The sequence below is a fragment of the Rhinichthys klamathensis genome, unplaced genomic scaffold (genome assembly GCF_029890125.1).
Source record: "Rhinichthys klamathensis goyatoka isolate OS25496 unplaced genomic scaffold, OSU_Roscu_1.1 h1tg000298l_1, whole genome shotgun sequence".
NCBI lineage: Eukaryota > Metazoa > Chordata > Actinopteri > Cypriniformes > Leuciscidae > Rhinichthys > Rhinichthys klamathensis.
Window position 1 is genome coordinate 1,344,879 of NW_026606817.1, and position 17,206 is coordinate 1,362,084.

At 38.6% G+C, this 17,206-nt stretch overlaps 1 long non-coding RNA gene across 1 annotated transcript; it reads left to right on the forward strand.

Moving 5' to 3' along the window:
• The first annotated feature begins 12,715 nt into the window (after positions 1–12,715).
• On the forward strand, positions 12,716–13,313 carry LOC130103840 (uncharacterized). Its single transcript, XR_008809403.1, has 4 exons — positions 12,716–12,785; positions 12,866–12,943; positions 13,039–13,088; positions 13,169–13,313. It is a non-coding gene; the product is annotated as an uncharacterized LOC130103840 (long non-coding RNA).
• Positions 13,314–17,206: the final 3,893 nt, after the last annotated feature.

Below are 17,206 nucleotides of genomic sequence, written 5' to 3' on the forward strand. Positions count from 1 at the left end.
GCGAACTTTTGGCAAAGGAAGAGAAGTGGAAGGACATGGGGAACCTCGAACGTAAGGACAATCTGATATTGAAAACCTGGAATGAACTTCTCCTGAACTTTGCCACACTGCGACGCATCAGTACAGCCGTGCTGACTACAGTACTTTTGCGAGCATATGAACAATATCGAGTCCAACCAGCGCTCAAGTCAACGGAGGAGAGTTTGAACGCCTGCATGGAACTGAACTTTTCATATACCTTTTCAAGAGGCTGACCTAAAATCTTACTAATATTTGCAAATACAATTAAATAAGTATAAGTCATTTTTTCTTTACCTCAAATCATTTTACGACTTTCACTTCATTGCAGTGGTTAACATTTTATCTATTTTTGAGTGTGTTTTATGTAGGCTACTTAATATTGATCTGCTATGCTTTGTCAAGCATGTTTCACAATTTATGTGAAAGATGATCCTGCACATTATGACGTTATGATGTGATGTGGCCAAGTACATGAGTGAATGAGTTGATGTGTCCAGTCGAATGTGCATTCAATAATGGTGTCATTTCAGAGAGAGCCTTTTTTCATCAATGTACGTTGCAAATCAGTTCGCCTGCTGAGAGACGGAATACAATTATATGACAAGTACGTAGGGTTCAAATTGCACGTTGTAATTCAGACTTGGCCGGTGATTTGAGAGGGATCTGCTAATCTCCAGCGAGATGCTATTTCTCAGCTGATCCAGCACAGACGTCACACGTGACAGAGCTGGCGTTCTCTGACGTTTGTCTATTTTGATCATTGTTGGTTTTATTCTGAGGCCAGAGTCCGAGCTTTCTGTTGAACACAGCTGACACACACAGACTGGCAAATTATTTGCATATTCATAGAACCGGGAATACTAAATGAGGAAAGGGTGTAGAGTGACATTCAAGCTATTTTTTTTTTTTTCAAGGAAAAAACTTTTACATTTGTAATTTTAGTGATCAAAGATGAGTTTTAAGGGATAAAATGCTTGACTACAAGGGGACTTTAAAGGACCAGCGGCCTCATTTATGAACATTGCGTCGCACAAAAGTTGTGATTTAAAAAAACGAATTTGATGGGAAAATGATGGTGATCTGAGGGACTGACGGCAGATGAAGGAAAACCACTTTAAATCCTCGTTATGAGTCCTAATCATAAATACAGTGTATGGTCACAATAACAGTTTAAATACATAAAAGAATGATTTAAACTATGTTTTACATCTGATATACTCATTTCGATTAAATATGCGTTAAACACTTAAATTACACTAAATCATTACCGAGAAGTTTCAAATTTTTTAATATTCTAATCAATAGAAATATTTCCAGTGGATGCAATGCTTTTGAACATGTTTCCTGTGGCATGCTGTGTTTTAATGTTTTAACTACAGCGAGGATTGCTTATTTTTGCGCAAATAATGATCAATAATGCACAATAATCCTATCTGTTTCCATAAAAAATTTAAAGCAATTAAAAGTACCATTTGGCCAGTGGAAAAAATTGAGAAAAACGTTCTCTGAAATGTATTTTATACTATTTGATTCATATATGTAAAAACACGGCAGGGATCGGCTACTAAATGATTTTTAGCAATGTAATGTGGCGCACATCCGTATCTCATATTTTCCTAATGTCTCGTACCGTTAAACATGGTCTCACGTGGATGAATAAGCATATGCAAATTATATGCAGATGAGGATATGCATAGGAAAACAAGGCGTTGTAAGCATATATGGTTACAATCTTCCGCTGACTGGGATTTATAAAGGGAATTTTGCGCAGTTTCTGGCGTACGCACGGTTTTATAAGTCTGAATATGTTTTGCCTGGCTTTCGGGCGCACACTTTTAGTAAGGATCCTACGCACAGTTTTATTAATGAGACCCCAGGTAAAATGAGTGGACAAAGCTGAAGTGTTGTGCTGTGGGGTTTCTTACAGGCCGTGTTGACGGTGAGTGTGCCTGGAATGCAAAGCGGCTTTCTGATACTTAAAAAGTCATTTTACAGTAATGCTAATAGCGCAGTGCATCAGAAGCAAAGTGACAACATACTTTTAAATTGTGGCATTTTAGTCACACACGTATAATGTGTTTTTCCGAGCCCGATCTCATGAAAGTGCATATCTATACCACGAATGTCATTTCTCGTGCCATTTATACGCCAAAAATGTTTTTTGCGTCTATATGATACGCAGTTTTCGCGTGCATATGATACGCACTTTATGGCGTGTAATACGCACGCACTCCCCACCCCCCTCCCCCCTAAACCTACCCAAGGGGTTTTCAGTGCGTAGCATATGCACGCAAAAACCATTTTTGGCGTATAAATGGCATGAGAAATGACATTCGTGGTATAGATACGCACTTTCATGAGACTGTGTTGGTTTTTCCACATTGTAAGGTCTTATAAAACAATGCAAGCAAAAGGTTTTATAACGTCCTAGCTGGCAAGTTTCTGCTTCTTCTATTTGTGAACATTAGAGTTTTATTACCAGCATGAGCAAAATCAGACCACTACTGGCCAATGGAAGATGATATGGACAATGATGTGCAGACATGCACCATTTATTTCATTTCACTGAATGCAGTGGACAGGCGTATGAACAGAGACTGAGCTAAAAATAATATCGCAGGTCGCGACTTGGTTATTGCTTATGCAACAAGCTAATGGCACGCAATGAATGGCTTAACACTCAATTAGTGCTCCGAGAACATCTTCTCAATAGCATATTGCACTTTTCCTGGTTTAAATGACAGGTTTAAGAGCTTCTTTACGTTTCAGGGGGTCAGAGGAGCTTCTGAGAGCCATGCAAAATATTTTCATTTACTGAAATGCTTTCTCTATAATGGCCGTAACTGTGAGCAAGGAGGCAATAAATACCCAACAAAAGGATCTGTGAATTCTGTGCTCACATTTGGAGAGTTAGAACTTTAATGTCTTTCTGATAATGATAATAATAATTATTATTATTTCTGTGCTGTAAAATGGATGACAGGCAGACTGAAATTGCTCAAACAAGTTATTCTTGGTATAAGCATGGACCTGTCGAGCCATTTTCTTCAATAATTTATATAAAACAAAGGGTAAATTAGAAATGAGTTGAAAATGTTCAAGGTTCTTAAGTATAGGGGTTATGGCTGCTACTTTAAGAGATGAAGGAATAGGTAGTAATGGAAGAATGTATGAAGAAATAGAATTATCAGCAGTAACAAAGAAGATAGACTGGATTTAACCAGATCTAACTAACAAGTTGTAGACTTATATTTTTTAACACACTCAGTTAATTCGTCACCCGTAGGCAAATACAAAATAGGAAAAGCTGTTGCGGAAGAATCTACCTGAAAAGAAAAGCATACACTACATGCCTCATTATTGTGAGTCATCAAATTTTGAAGAATATTTTCAATTTTATCATTAAAATAAGTCATAAAAGTATCACATAAAACATTAGAATTTAATGAAAAAGCATCTGGTGGTCACAAAATATTATTCATTGTGGAGAATAATATGCTTGTATTCGCACCTGGAATTTAAAAATTGGCATAATAATTTGATTTAGCCTTAGAAATTGCTTCCTTGTTGTGTCTGATATGATTATCATACATTTCCTTGTGTACAATAACGCGCACAAACGTCAAAGATATTCTACAATCGGTCATTGTAGTGAGAAACCAATTGACCCAGGCTAAATAGTCCATCTATGTTCAGCAGGTTATCGACAAGGTTATTTCTACGGAATAACAAGGACTAACAATGTTTTCAAAGACTAAAACTCTCAAAGCACTATTTCGTAGTGAGCTTTGTCAGTTGTTGCAGTGTAAACTCTTGTATGTATCCATAGTCCCATTAGAGGCCGTTTTCAAAAAAGACTGGTCATTCGTTTTCATAGGACCCCAAGAGAATGTGAGATGTTTTAATGTTGAAAGCTGTTATACACTATGGTAAAAACAACAACAACTGCCATCTTTTGCCATTGATAGCCATTCAATTCAAGTAATGTGGCAATATATCGCAATTCAAGCAACATTAAATGGCTGAATATTTCTATTATAGTAAATGATTTATCAGTGACAGATGTTTGAGGGGTTCTTAAGGTAGTGACACACCAAGCCTGTAGAAACCATTGCTCAGTTCTAGCAGATTCTACCAAAGAGCATTCTGGTCATAAGGATATTTCATCAAATAACCATCGCCGTGGAAAGCCGACTGTGTTGTCGCGTCGTGTGCGTCTGGGCTAAAAAGTTGTGCTTGAATAGGGTTAGGTTTTAGTTCAAAATAAATGTCCCTATGGAGAAAAAAAAATATTATGAAAATAGTTATAATTTCAGTTATAACTATGTTTTTTCTTAATTTAGTATAGATTTAGTATAGTTAGTCTTGTATCAAACACAATTTGATTTTCGTTGATCGAGATCTGGCACATGTTTCCTCTTGGGCGAGCGATTCACGGACAGCTTTAAATCCCCGTATGAGTAAACCAATGAGAACGCGGGACCGTGATGACGATCCATAACAACAGAGCGAACGTGGCAAAGCTGCTGGGAATCAGCTTCCTGGAACTGAGATTTGAAGACAATTACAGTCGTTTGGCAAATAAATACATGACTGAGAGTTACATACGTATTACTAACATTACATCATGTAAGCTTTATGATACACCTCAAACAAAGGAGACTGTTAATACTGTCCATGAATGGCTTCATGGACAGCTTATGTGGACCGCACTGTTATATACTTCCATAAACAAAGCAGCGGTAATTAATCTCATGGCATTTACAGCTCACGTGATTGGCTCAAAAACATTGAGTGCCATGAGCAAAGATTGCAGAACTATTATATTTTTTCATATTATACTTGGCCCATATTTCCAGTGGGTCATTCACCAGCCAAGCAACTACAACTGAGATCATGAATGGGATTACAATCACAACTTTCTCCAGGGATTATATCATTATTACCAATTATATTCATTGTATTAATTTACTAATATGAATTTTCCTGTATCTTGGGATTCCCCCACAACCCACAGACATGCACTATGGGTGGATTGGAGACTCTAAATTGTCTGTAGTGTGAATTTATGTTATCCCCATGATAGACTTCGAATACCCACAGTATAACTTTTCTCCAAAGATTCCTGTTGCTAGGACTGGTATTAACAGCACAGGAGGGGTGTGAACCAAATTAGTGTAATTTCTCCACGGTAGTGAAGTAAATTGATCCTGATTACCAGCCGAGTGGACTGAGTGATTTCAAATTGCTGTGATTGAAGTGCTTTTCTGACTCAATTAGAATCACATACTGAGGGACTCAAGGCTTTAAATTAAGGATACAACAGCAAATGATCATTGAGAAGGTACAAGCTTAGTGTCGCATATAAACTTCAATTTCTTTGCATGGCACATTGCTGGATATGTATTTGCTGTATGTTGTGTGTACTTGAGTGGTGTATTCACTGCACAGATGGCCTCAATGAGTTTCAAAGCTTCCCGTCTCAAGTACATTCACACTTGTCAGAAAACAGCGGCTGCCGTGAAATCAGACGGGCACTTTGCGTCAGGCTTTTATTTATGCATTTCTCTGCAGTCTTCTCAAATAAACTCAATGGCTGGAGACAGATGGGCCGAGTTGACATATCGGTCACTTAGGAGAGCTGGAGGTTTACAAATGCATTCTGGTCAAACATATCTAATAGTATTTGCATATGTGGAGCGTGTGGAGGGATGGCAACAGATTTGAGACTAGAGTACTCACTCAAATCACTGGCTACGTTTACATGCACAACTTCTGTTTCAATCGGACTGAATTCATTCTGATTGATAAATTTACATGAACGCTAAACACGTGATCGGGTTGATGTGCGCGTTTATGTCACAAGCTTCAAATCGGAATAGATTTTGTGACATGCGCACACTACTGCATGAATATACAGAGTTTCCCGATGTTTGCGCATAATAATAACAATTCTCCTACATTGGTTCTTTGTTTTAAACAGCAGACTTAATATGTATCCATTACTCGTCATAATTTGGAGACAATGAGCATATGAACTGTTGTGCCGTGCTGCCTATACTTATCACACAGTAAAACTGCCCAAAACCAGTCGTCTGTGGATGAGAGTCTGAAACCAGGGGCCTCATTTATAAAACTATGCGTAGGATTTGCGTCAGAAGTGGCGTACGGATGAAACATAGGACGTGCGTACGCACAGAAATATTTGGATTTATAAAACCGTGCGCACGCACATCCTACGCATTTTTCCCTTAATAAAACACAATCAATTCTAAATGTAGCGCAGCTTTTGCGGCTTCATGTCACGCCCATAGTTGCCCATAAATAGTCCGTGAAACGCCCATAAGTTAATATTCATCGATTGCGAAATCATGGCAAACATAGAGAGGAAATAAAAAAAACTTAACTTCACTCAATGTGAAGTAGAAGTTATCGTTGGCGAGGTGGAAAAGAGGAGAAAAATGTTGTTTGGAGGGCACAGTGTGGGCATTACTAATGCCAAAAAGGCACTTGAGTGGCAAAAGGTTGCAGACGCCGTAAATGCTGTAGACTCACAACCTCGGACTGTGGCCGAAATAAAAAAGAAATGACAAGCTACAGATGTCAGTTATAATCTACTTGGAAATGGGAAATAGTTCAGCGCAAATGTAATTTCTTGCAGCTTTCTGAATGGTTGAGACATAGGTCTACGTCATACGTTATTTTATCAAAAATAAAACAAACTAAAGGCATATGCATGAAATACCATGATTCCGAAGCTGATAAAGACATATGAAACTATGAAAACAACTTTCCCCAGTGGACAAATAATACATCTCTCTATCTATCTATCTATCTATCTATCTATCTATCTATCTATCTATCTATCTATCTATCTATCTATCTATCTATCTATCTATCTATCTATCTATCTATCTATCTCCCTAATTATCTATCTATCTGACTATCTATCTAATTGCATCTATATCTGCTCTGCCTGACGGACACATTGGCGAGAATATCAGTTTTGTACATTATTTCGTTCTGTTTACCATCTTATTTATGAGGATGAATTGTATAACATGCCAATATTATTGCAGAACATATTTCACTTTTCTTTTTGCAAATATGTGTTAATGTGCATTTCTGTTGCAGATCGATCAAACGGGTGTTCGTGTAGGCTGTTAATTGTAAGACTTGCTTTGTCTTCGTGTTATTTATGAGAGGCAGTATTGCCATTTATTTTACACAACGGTCTACAGTTTCACACACTTTCACGTGTTTCTTCTGCCGACGGTGCCGCCATTTCGCATTTCACCCGTTTTTGTGCGTACGCCTGGGTCAGAGCTTGCGTGAAGGACCGCATATTTTACCTTCAAGTTTGCTTTTTATAAATACCAATTATTGCGTAGAGAGCGGCGTACGCCTTCTTTTGTGCGTACGCAACGTTTATAAATGAGGCCCCTGGACTGGTGAGACGTTGTCCTGCTCCACTTCACAGACGCAGAGAAAGGAGGATTGTAGAATGACGGGACACTCATTTATACGACACTTTATTCAACAGGAAGAACAGCTCGTTCTGTCATACGTCATTACGCTATTTCCACGTGATTGCACATACGCAGTCCTTTCAGTTTCGGTTTTCAATCCTATCAAGTGTTTACATGTACTCTCGATCGGATTAGAAAAGGAATAAACACCCCTTTCAATCGATCTCAATCGGATCGATTAAGGTGTTTAAATGCAGGTTTTTCAGTCCGATTGAGCGGTCAATCTAATAGGTTATTTGGTTGCATGTAAACATAGCCACTGACTGCTGTTGCTTCTGATTGCTTTTAGAGTGAAAACTTAGCCATAACTGCTGGCCTAGGATCAGTTTTCTCCGTAATAATAGCATATTGGCGAGACAGATTTTGCAAACGGCCCAGTGTGTATGTGTGTTTGTGCTCTGGAGAGCGGTAAATTTTATTTACAATGTGTTTTTGCAGCATGAGCAATGTAGCCAATCACAGATATACCTGTTGTTTTCTTGAACGCAATGGCCAATCAGAGGTGTTTAAGTCAGAATCCATTTACCAGTTTTTGTCAAGTGCTGAGTTCTGGATGCTCGTAAATCTTGTCGTCATAACAAATTGTAGACATTATGTAAATAAGATATTCATTCATATATGTTCATATAACAGAACTTTGTGAGATCATGATGAACTAAAGGCTGGAATACACTACACGACTTTTGCACTGATTTGCGATCTGGGGGAGTCGGCAGTGGTTGCCGAATGTCTGCACTGGTTTTTTTTTCTGCAGATTTTTTAGATTCAGACTTTGATTCCATCCAGTCGGAGGACATCAAAACATGTTTGATATTTTGAGCGGATTTTAAAACACATAGTGTATGATGCATCGCTAATAAATACTGTACATAATAGTCATAATACGCTGGTCAGAGAATGGAAATCAAGGGTGCGAAGTCACAAAGATCGAGAAAAAAAAAAGGGTAAAGACAAAAAAAGGAAAAACGTACCATGCAACTCACTTCAATTCAAGGTTGAAAAATACGTAAATCCTCATAAATACAGAAAAATCAATGAAGAATGCGTCACTGTCACAAACTGCTCTGAGACAAGAAGGTTGAGGATCCAAACGCAGTATTTATTGAACAGGGTAATCCAAAGACGTAATCCAAATCCAGGCAAGGGTCATACACAAACAAGCAATCCAAACAAGAACAGAAAAAGGCTGAGGCAAGGAGAGAAGTCCGAGGGAACAGGCAGAGAATCAAGGTAACAGGACACAGGAGAAACAGGAGACAAACACACTCAGAATTGCAGATCAAACACTAAACAAGACTTTGCAGGGAATGACAGAAAGAACCTGGCTTAAGCCTGGTTCACACGGCAGGAAAATTAGGCCGATTTTAGCCCTGATTCACCCCTTTCGACAATCTTAAGGATGCTCCGATTATCATAAAATAATCTGATCAGATATTCCTGCCGTGTGTGGTGTGTTAAGACTGCTCTCGTCTGCTCGTCGGGACCGCTCCGATCTCAAATCGGGGATATCCAACATGTTGGATTTTTTTGGCCCGATTTCTCCTCGTGTGTGTTGTCCAGCCTGTGGACTGTGGCGTGTAGCCAATCAGAAAGCGAGGTGACGAGGTGCAGAGGAAGCACCGGGAAACAAAATCAAAATAGTCCATGCTCGCGTTGTCTCCACTTCTTTGACCATCGCCTTTTCTTTTGATAACGTTTTTTTTTTTTTTTTTTTTTTGGTTAAAAACAAACTACACTGATCGTTTACTCTTAAGTCACGTTTGATCTCGAGGGATTTTGCGAGATTTTCCGTCTGACCTGGGAATGCTCGGGAGTCAAACCGGTCCGTGTGTGATGTGTTGATTGTGCTGTGTGTGGGGTCTCTCAGGTTTGGAAAATCGTCCCGTGTGAACCAGGCTTTATATAGGGTGAATAAACAGGATAATGACATACAGGTGGATACAATGAGTGCTGATGAGTCCAGGCAGAGAATTATGGGAGATGTAGTTTGTGAGGGAATGACAATAGTCTGATGTGGAGTGCCCTCTGGTGGCTCTCAGGAGCACTCCAGCTGGTGACCGTTACAGTCACGTGTTTCGGTTCAGTGTATTGTAATGTAGTGTTTGATCCTCAGTCCTGTAGTGTATGATGCCCAGCTTTTCTCTCTAACCATTTACAAAGTCGGCAAGTGTATGATGCCTGCTGTTTAAACATCTTTTCAGATTTTCAAAGTCGTGTAGTGTCTTCCAGCTTTAAGATGAGTGACAGCTTTTTAGTTAATAAATGAAATGTTCTTTGTGCACTTTCCAGCATGCCGAATCACGCACACAGCATGCTTGCTTTTCTGTTCAAATTAACAGTGGTTTGTGAACATAGACACTTAATAAATAACATATAATTTATCAGGAGTGTATATGCTGAATGAAAATCTATTTAAGGGGTTCTGTCGCATATGGCAGATTGGTTCAGAACAGGGTGCGGTTTGCATGAAAAACTGGTAAAAAAGCTGACATGTGGATCCGGGAGCGCAGGAGGAGGTGGGATGTGTTCGGTTGCACTAGAACTGTGGTGTGTGAATGTGAAAGTAACTCGGACTAGAGTTCACACTTGGACAATGAATGGCTCAAAGTCAGCTTTCTCCTCAAAGGAGTCAGCTTGCAATCTGCAGAAAGCCACGTTCATGCAACGCACATACAGTAGACACAAGTATCATTCTCTCTGCTGTTCATAATTTCACCAATAATAAAACCAACACAATATATTGACCCGCGTTCTGTTTTCCATCATGACCCGTGCATGACGTAAGATGAACGCACTGCATCAGGGTTTGATAGTGTCAAGCGTGAAACCAGACCAATAACAGTCTAATAAGAACAAATTAAATAAGTTTGTTAATATGGCTAGTAAGATTGCAGGTAAACAGCAATATGGTATGACAACATTCCCCACTAACACAGAACGTTTAGGGAACGTTCGGGAACGTTAGTTTATGGTTCTCTAAAGGTTAGTTTGAACCAAACCAAAAACTAACGTTTAGGGAACGTTCCCTCAGGGTTATAACGTTCCCTAAACGTTAAGGGAACCAACCAACTAAAACGTTCTCCTGTGGTTGCACTATACCTCCACACAACGTTCCCGTTTGGTTGTTTTTGGTTGTTCTGTGTGCGGTTTTGAAATGTTTAAACCAGCTCCATTTAATGACGTAGCATAGAAGGTTTGCAGTCACTTGATTTAGATTCACTCAAAAATGATTGGTCTTATGAAATATAAGTAAGATAAACCGCATAGCAAGAGAATATATTTATTTTTAGGCTGATAATAAATGTAGCTAAAAACAATACTTTTTTGCTTGATTTTTTTTTTTTTTTAACTGTATTAGTTAAAAATACTTAAAACAAGAATCTATCAATAGAACGATTTTTACAACTAAGAAAATTCACTTATTTCATTTCACATTTCACTTCGAACAAGTGGCTCAGTTCGGTGTACAAATCCAACCGTTACACCCCCACACCAGTAGGGGGAAGTGCCTCTGCTTTCAGGTGACCGATTGAAGTCCTGTACTGACTTCCGTGTTGTGCTATTTACATACACCAAAGTCCTTCTGGATCGATACACAGAACTTGCCTGGGAACCCGTCTTCTTTCAGGTAAATGGACGCTCGAGATAAATTGGTGTGTTTGAGCACAGGTATATTAGCCCTAAACGTTATAGACACGTTTTAGTTAGTGCTAGCTCCCAGCTTAACTGACCAGTTCATGTTGCCTAGTACAAGCCACCTTGTGTAGTTACATTTTTTAATTCTGAGTCTGTTTATAGAAATACACACGTGGCACTCACACTGTTTGTGAGTTTCATGTAGGATTAAACAAATAATAATAGTTCGGTAAAATATTTTTATAATAGTTTTCTGCTATCACTGTTAGAATACATTCAGAACTTGTTTCATTTATTCCTGTACCGTTGGCATCCCTGTGCCGTCGAGCAAATAAGGGTGTGTGATGTTACACACGGTAGCATTATACTTTTACGTTTAAACAGTAAATAAAAATAAATAAAAAAACCTCTATCTAATGGTTAAGTGCAGGAAAGAGATTAAAAAAACCACTATACGTGGGTAGTACTGTGTCGGAGAGAGCAACACACTCCATTTTAGTTTAAAATTACCCTCTAAAATGCTGATTGGCCAGGTTGCCTGACGTCAAGGCGTGTGACGCAACACGGACATTCCTGATTGGCTGGGAGAAATGGATAAGTCTACGTAGAACCCCGTTCACTATCAGGAAGTCTTGGAAAAACGACCTACACAGCTTCACATTCTCACGAAAAAGTAAGTGAAATACGCTACAGTTTCATGATGTTGTGGTTGTAATGCAAGTGTTTGGGGTTTATCCTTAAGCCCTTTCCCTCGTAGGGCTTTGTTATATTCCGGCACAGCGCATGCTCATATGACTGGTTTGGGTCCTGTAGCTGTAATAATGGATATAGCTCCAGCTAAATGGCTGTAATTCATATATATATGTGTATATATATATATATATATGTAATGCATATATTGGGCTTTGTTTGAGTCTTTGTATGCGGCTGTGCACGACGTGTATGCTTTGCCGCATTGTATGTTTTGTATCATCATGTTAACCTGCTTGCGTTCTTGTTACAAATAAGATATACCGGTTCTTTTAATTAATTAACATTTCTATGGCTGCTGTGTCTCCCCATTAGAAAGTCTCTGGGCTACGACGCCCATGGACAAACCTATGGATGAGACCAGTGACTCCTGCAGCGAGGAACACCACCCACAAGGTTCACTCAGGTAGCCTACTTCTGGGCCAAATATACAGTCAAGAAAATCTGGCTCTGTACAGGTGACCTATTGCTGCTATTCTATATATAAATAAATAATAGTTTTCTCTGTATGGAAATACTGCTTTGTTCTGCTACTGGGTCTCAAAAAAGTACAGAAGGAATTATTTACACCATTCAAATTTTATTTTTGTAATCTGTACAAATTGTTTAGTCTTTTATTTCAGATTAAACTGTTCCACAAGCAAGAAAGCATTCCAGGACAGATTGTGTGTCTGGAAGCCCTGTCCGTAAGTTAACATTTATGCATGCATTTAAGAAACCAGAGTCATATTTCCTGCCATGGAACTACTGAGTACTGACATTCAACCTGGTGCATATCATGTGACTGTTCTGATGTGTTTGTCTCTTCCTGCCTTTTTTCAGGTCTGCAGATGCCTCCACCACCTGCATGTAAGTTGTTGTTTTTTGGCCATGTGCAAGAAACCTGACATAAATGAACTGACCAATATTCATATCCACTTTCTTTTTAGATGAGTCAACACCACACAGAAAACCAGCCAGTCACCCAGAATTGAATGGGTCTATTGTGACGCAAGCTCAGCCTGAAGGTACAGTGGCTTTCAATTTTCCATTTCCAATTAAATACAATTTCATGACAAGGAACTTGAGAGTAACTTGACTTTTTTATTGTTGTAAACAGCAGAACTCATCACACAGAGGGAGGTGGCTCAGCCATGGAGATGGAAAAGAGAGGTAAGAAGACTCACTTAAGTTGTTCACATATGCAAGTATATAATGTATAACTAAAACTAACACAAATAATTTTTCCATAGCCGTGAGGACATCCATTACCCGCATGGCACAGCAGATGGACGCATTTGAGGAGAAGATGGAGCAGAAGATGGATGAGCTGCTCATGCTCTTAAGGAGCTCCCAGTCACCTCCCTCTGCTCCAGTCGATGACATGTTGCTGTCGCCCTGCTCAGTCACAGAGCTGGAGGAGTTCGACAGGAGTCTCGGTCAACAGGAGAGGAGGGACAACATGGTAATTAAGTGGCCATAGTCTTGCCCTAAGATTAACACTATATAATTGCATAACTTCACATATCATTATAACTGAACTGACGGCTCTTACAAAATGAGATTGTACAAGCTCTCCACTTTGTTCTACATGTATAATTTGTATTTCTATATGTTTTACAGCAACTTTTCCTGACAACCCTTGGAGGTTCGACCAGAGGTACTGCCATCCGTCGCATGCTACGGCGAGTGGCAACCAATGACGTGCTAAAACAGTATAGTCTGCGGGGCAGAAAGGCAAAGAAGGCCTTCCAGGACCTGACAATCTGCAGGGTTATAACAGGCAGGTGATATTTTATTGTTCACATCAGTATTATGCTCAGCTTGGAGGTTTTAATTTGACTTGTAACTATGCTTCATTTTGACTTCTACTCTAGCGGCCTCCCAGAAAAACGTCCCCGCGCTGACTGCAGCAGACGCGGAGGACTTGATTGGGCAAGTGCTAAAGTTTGCCCCACACAGACGGTAAATTGAAATTCTTCTATGTGATGTTCATAATAATCAATGGAATGGGAAAACTATCAATATTTGTGATCATTATTAGTATGACTTATCAAACTTTTGTTTCTTTCTTTTTAGGCCAGCTGAGAAGGACTGAACCTTCAATCAAAACCATGGATCTCTTTTTTTAAAATATTTTTGCAATTGTATTTTTGACACTTTGACCATTCACCTACACATTATATACTTTATCATCCCAATATGCATCTTGCACACTACATTTGTACTATATATACTTTATCATCCCAATATGCATCTTGCACACTACATTTGTACTATATATACTTTATCATTCCAATATGCATGTTGCACTACATTTGCACTATTACTTTGCACACTTCATCCCACTCCATTAGTACTTGTATTGATATGTCTTATTTGTATAGTTGTATTGATATGTCTTATTTGTATAGTTGTATACTAAAACTGATTATAATTCTTGTTGAATTTATTTTTAGGCCTTTTATAATTTTTGTATTTTGTTACTTTTATATTGTATATTAAAGTTAAGTCCCATCAAGTTTGCCTATTCATTTATTCCTGCTAATTTATTATAATTAATTCCTGCTCATGCACAGACAGTTTAAAGTAATAATAAAATTGGTATCATTCCAATATGCAGCTTGCACACTACATTTGCACTATTACTTTGCACACTTCATCCCACTCCGTTAGTACTTGTATTGATATGTCTTATTTGTATAGTTGTATACTAAAACTGATTATAATTCTTGTTGTATTTATTTTTTTAGGCCTTTTATAATTTTTGTATTTTGTTAATTTTATATTGTATATTAAAGTTTTAAGTCCCATCAAGTTTGCCTATTCATTCCTGCTAATATATAATAATTAATTCCTGCTCATGCACAGTTTAAAGTAATAATAAAATTGGTATCATTGTTAAAGTTTTTTAAAGGTTAGGGGAATGTAAAAAAGAACGTTAGGGGAACGTTCCCTAAAGGTTGCAATGTAACCAAAAACGAACGTTCCCTGAACGTTAAGAAAACTTTCCATGGGAACCAAAACCTAACCTTAAAGGGAACCTTAAGGGAACGTTCCCGCAACCAAAAACTAACGTTCCCAGAACGTTCTGGGAACCATAAATTGTTAGCTGGGTTATATGTATCTCGTGGTGTGAGGAAAAGCCATGTAATTCTTCGGGATGAATCACACACTCTTTGTGGTGTATATGAGTTGTCACCATCTGGTCGAAGGTATTGGGTATCGTTATTACGGACTGCCTGTGCACAGATATCTTTTATATCCTCCAGTATAGCTCTATTAAAGGAGTCATAATGTAGTATTAACTTTGATACCCACGCTCTATTATAGTCATTTCATGCCCTTCTAAAAAAGAAAAATTGGAAAAAAATAAACACAGAGCTCGTTTGACCCTTATTTCTGAATGCATTATTGTCTCGCGAGATCTGATGCGAGGTTTTGGCTGTCGTGGACGGTCTTTTTAATAATGCAAATGAGGGGCGCGTTGATTGGTGGTAGGAAGGAGGGGGCTTGACACCGCAGGTAACTTCAGCATATCATTCCAAAAAGAGATCATGGCGCAAGTTGTTAATGAACCCGACCTGGCCGCGACCTACGGGATTCAACCGTATATGTTTGAGCCAGACTCTGAACCAGAGCTGGAAACGGAAGAGGAACAACAGTCAATTGAAGGACGTCTACATCAACATGTCTCTGAATGGTAAAGACAATTTTTTTGACTGAGACATACATTAACATCAGTAACGAGCTAAAACGTTTTTTTTGCTATTTTCTCCCACATAAGTTTAGCTTTAATTTAATGTAGATTACATTAACGGAGATGTAGTCTACTTTATTTTCAGCTTACAGTGGTTATAGAGATTAACGTTTGCTATAATGTGTTGTTTTTGCCTTTTTTGACGTTGTGGTTTTTTAGATATTTAATCATTTTCATCTGCAGACATGTAACGTTATGTTTTTCTTTATGTTTATTAATTCTTGACTGTTTTTTAAATGTATCTATCCTTATCACATACATTAACCGCATTAGTAGTTAGCTGCTGTTTGTTACACAAAATATAGTAATAAAAACACAGTCTTACCGTTTCAAATTCAGGCAAGTCCCTGATTGTTGGAATGGCACCTTTTTCCAAACGTAGCTTCGATGCCAACTTCGCCTGATATTGCCCCAAATTTGTAAAAGATTATTTTGTGAAATGTTTAGCGCAGACACCTAACGTTGAGCAAGTTGAGATGGTTGTTGGAACAGCGTCATTAAAAATAAATTTCATCCTCTTGTCCCTTGTAGTTTGGTCAGTTTTGGGTAAAGAAAAAACATTAGAATGTGGATTATGACAGTCAACCACAGAGCAACTCTCGTGTGCACTACGTTCTTGCATCTTTCTTGACTGAACTGAATATGATGGGGAGAGGGGCAGGGCGGGCCTCCTCTGCGGTGTCCATATATGGTATATCCGGCCCCGTCTTGACGTCATGTCGGGGGAGAAATTGAAATCTCGTATTTGAGTGCGCGTGCACGTTGGCTAGTTTAAGAACCCTGGGGTAAACAAACGCTTCACTTTTGAATATCGGCATCCCGGCAAATGTATAATCATTAGTCAATCATAACATACATTGATTCTCATGGAAAAGTGAAAATTGCACATTATGACTCCTTTAAATAAATTCTTGTGATATCACAGTTGTCATTTTACATCTATGGCAGTGATTTTGCTGTTGCTAGAGGGATGTTGTTGATGTCGGTTGTATTTTGTAAGGTACTTTTGTATTTTTGATGTTTGTTTGTATTTGTCATTCGGCAAAAGTGTTCGGGTTGGTGATGACTGAAGGGTGCCACAGACACAAAAGAATTTCCGAAAGGACAATAAACTTACCAGTGGGAGCCAGGAACAACCGCACACAGACTCGGACCGCAGAAAACATGTCCAGTGTAAAAAAAAAACTAAATGTGTTTTAAAGGATAGGGTGGGTGATGGTGCAGTGGATAAGACACATGCCTTTGGTGTGAGAGATCCGGGTTCGAATCCACTGTGAAACTCACAGTGTTGGGGAAAGTTACTTTGAAAAGTAGTGCGTTACAATATTACGTTACTCCCTTAAAAAGTAACTTATTGCGTTACTTAGTTACTTTTTTAGAAAAGTAATGTGTTACGTTACTTTTGCGTTACTTTTTTTCCACCTGGGCTGGGCTTGTTTTTTTATACCAAAAAAGATATATTTTTGGGCAAATGTAAAGACCCTTTCACACCAAAAGTGAAATAATAAGCCTCAGACTGAAGGAAATGCAG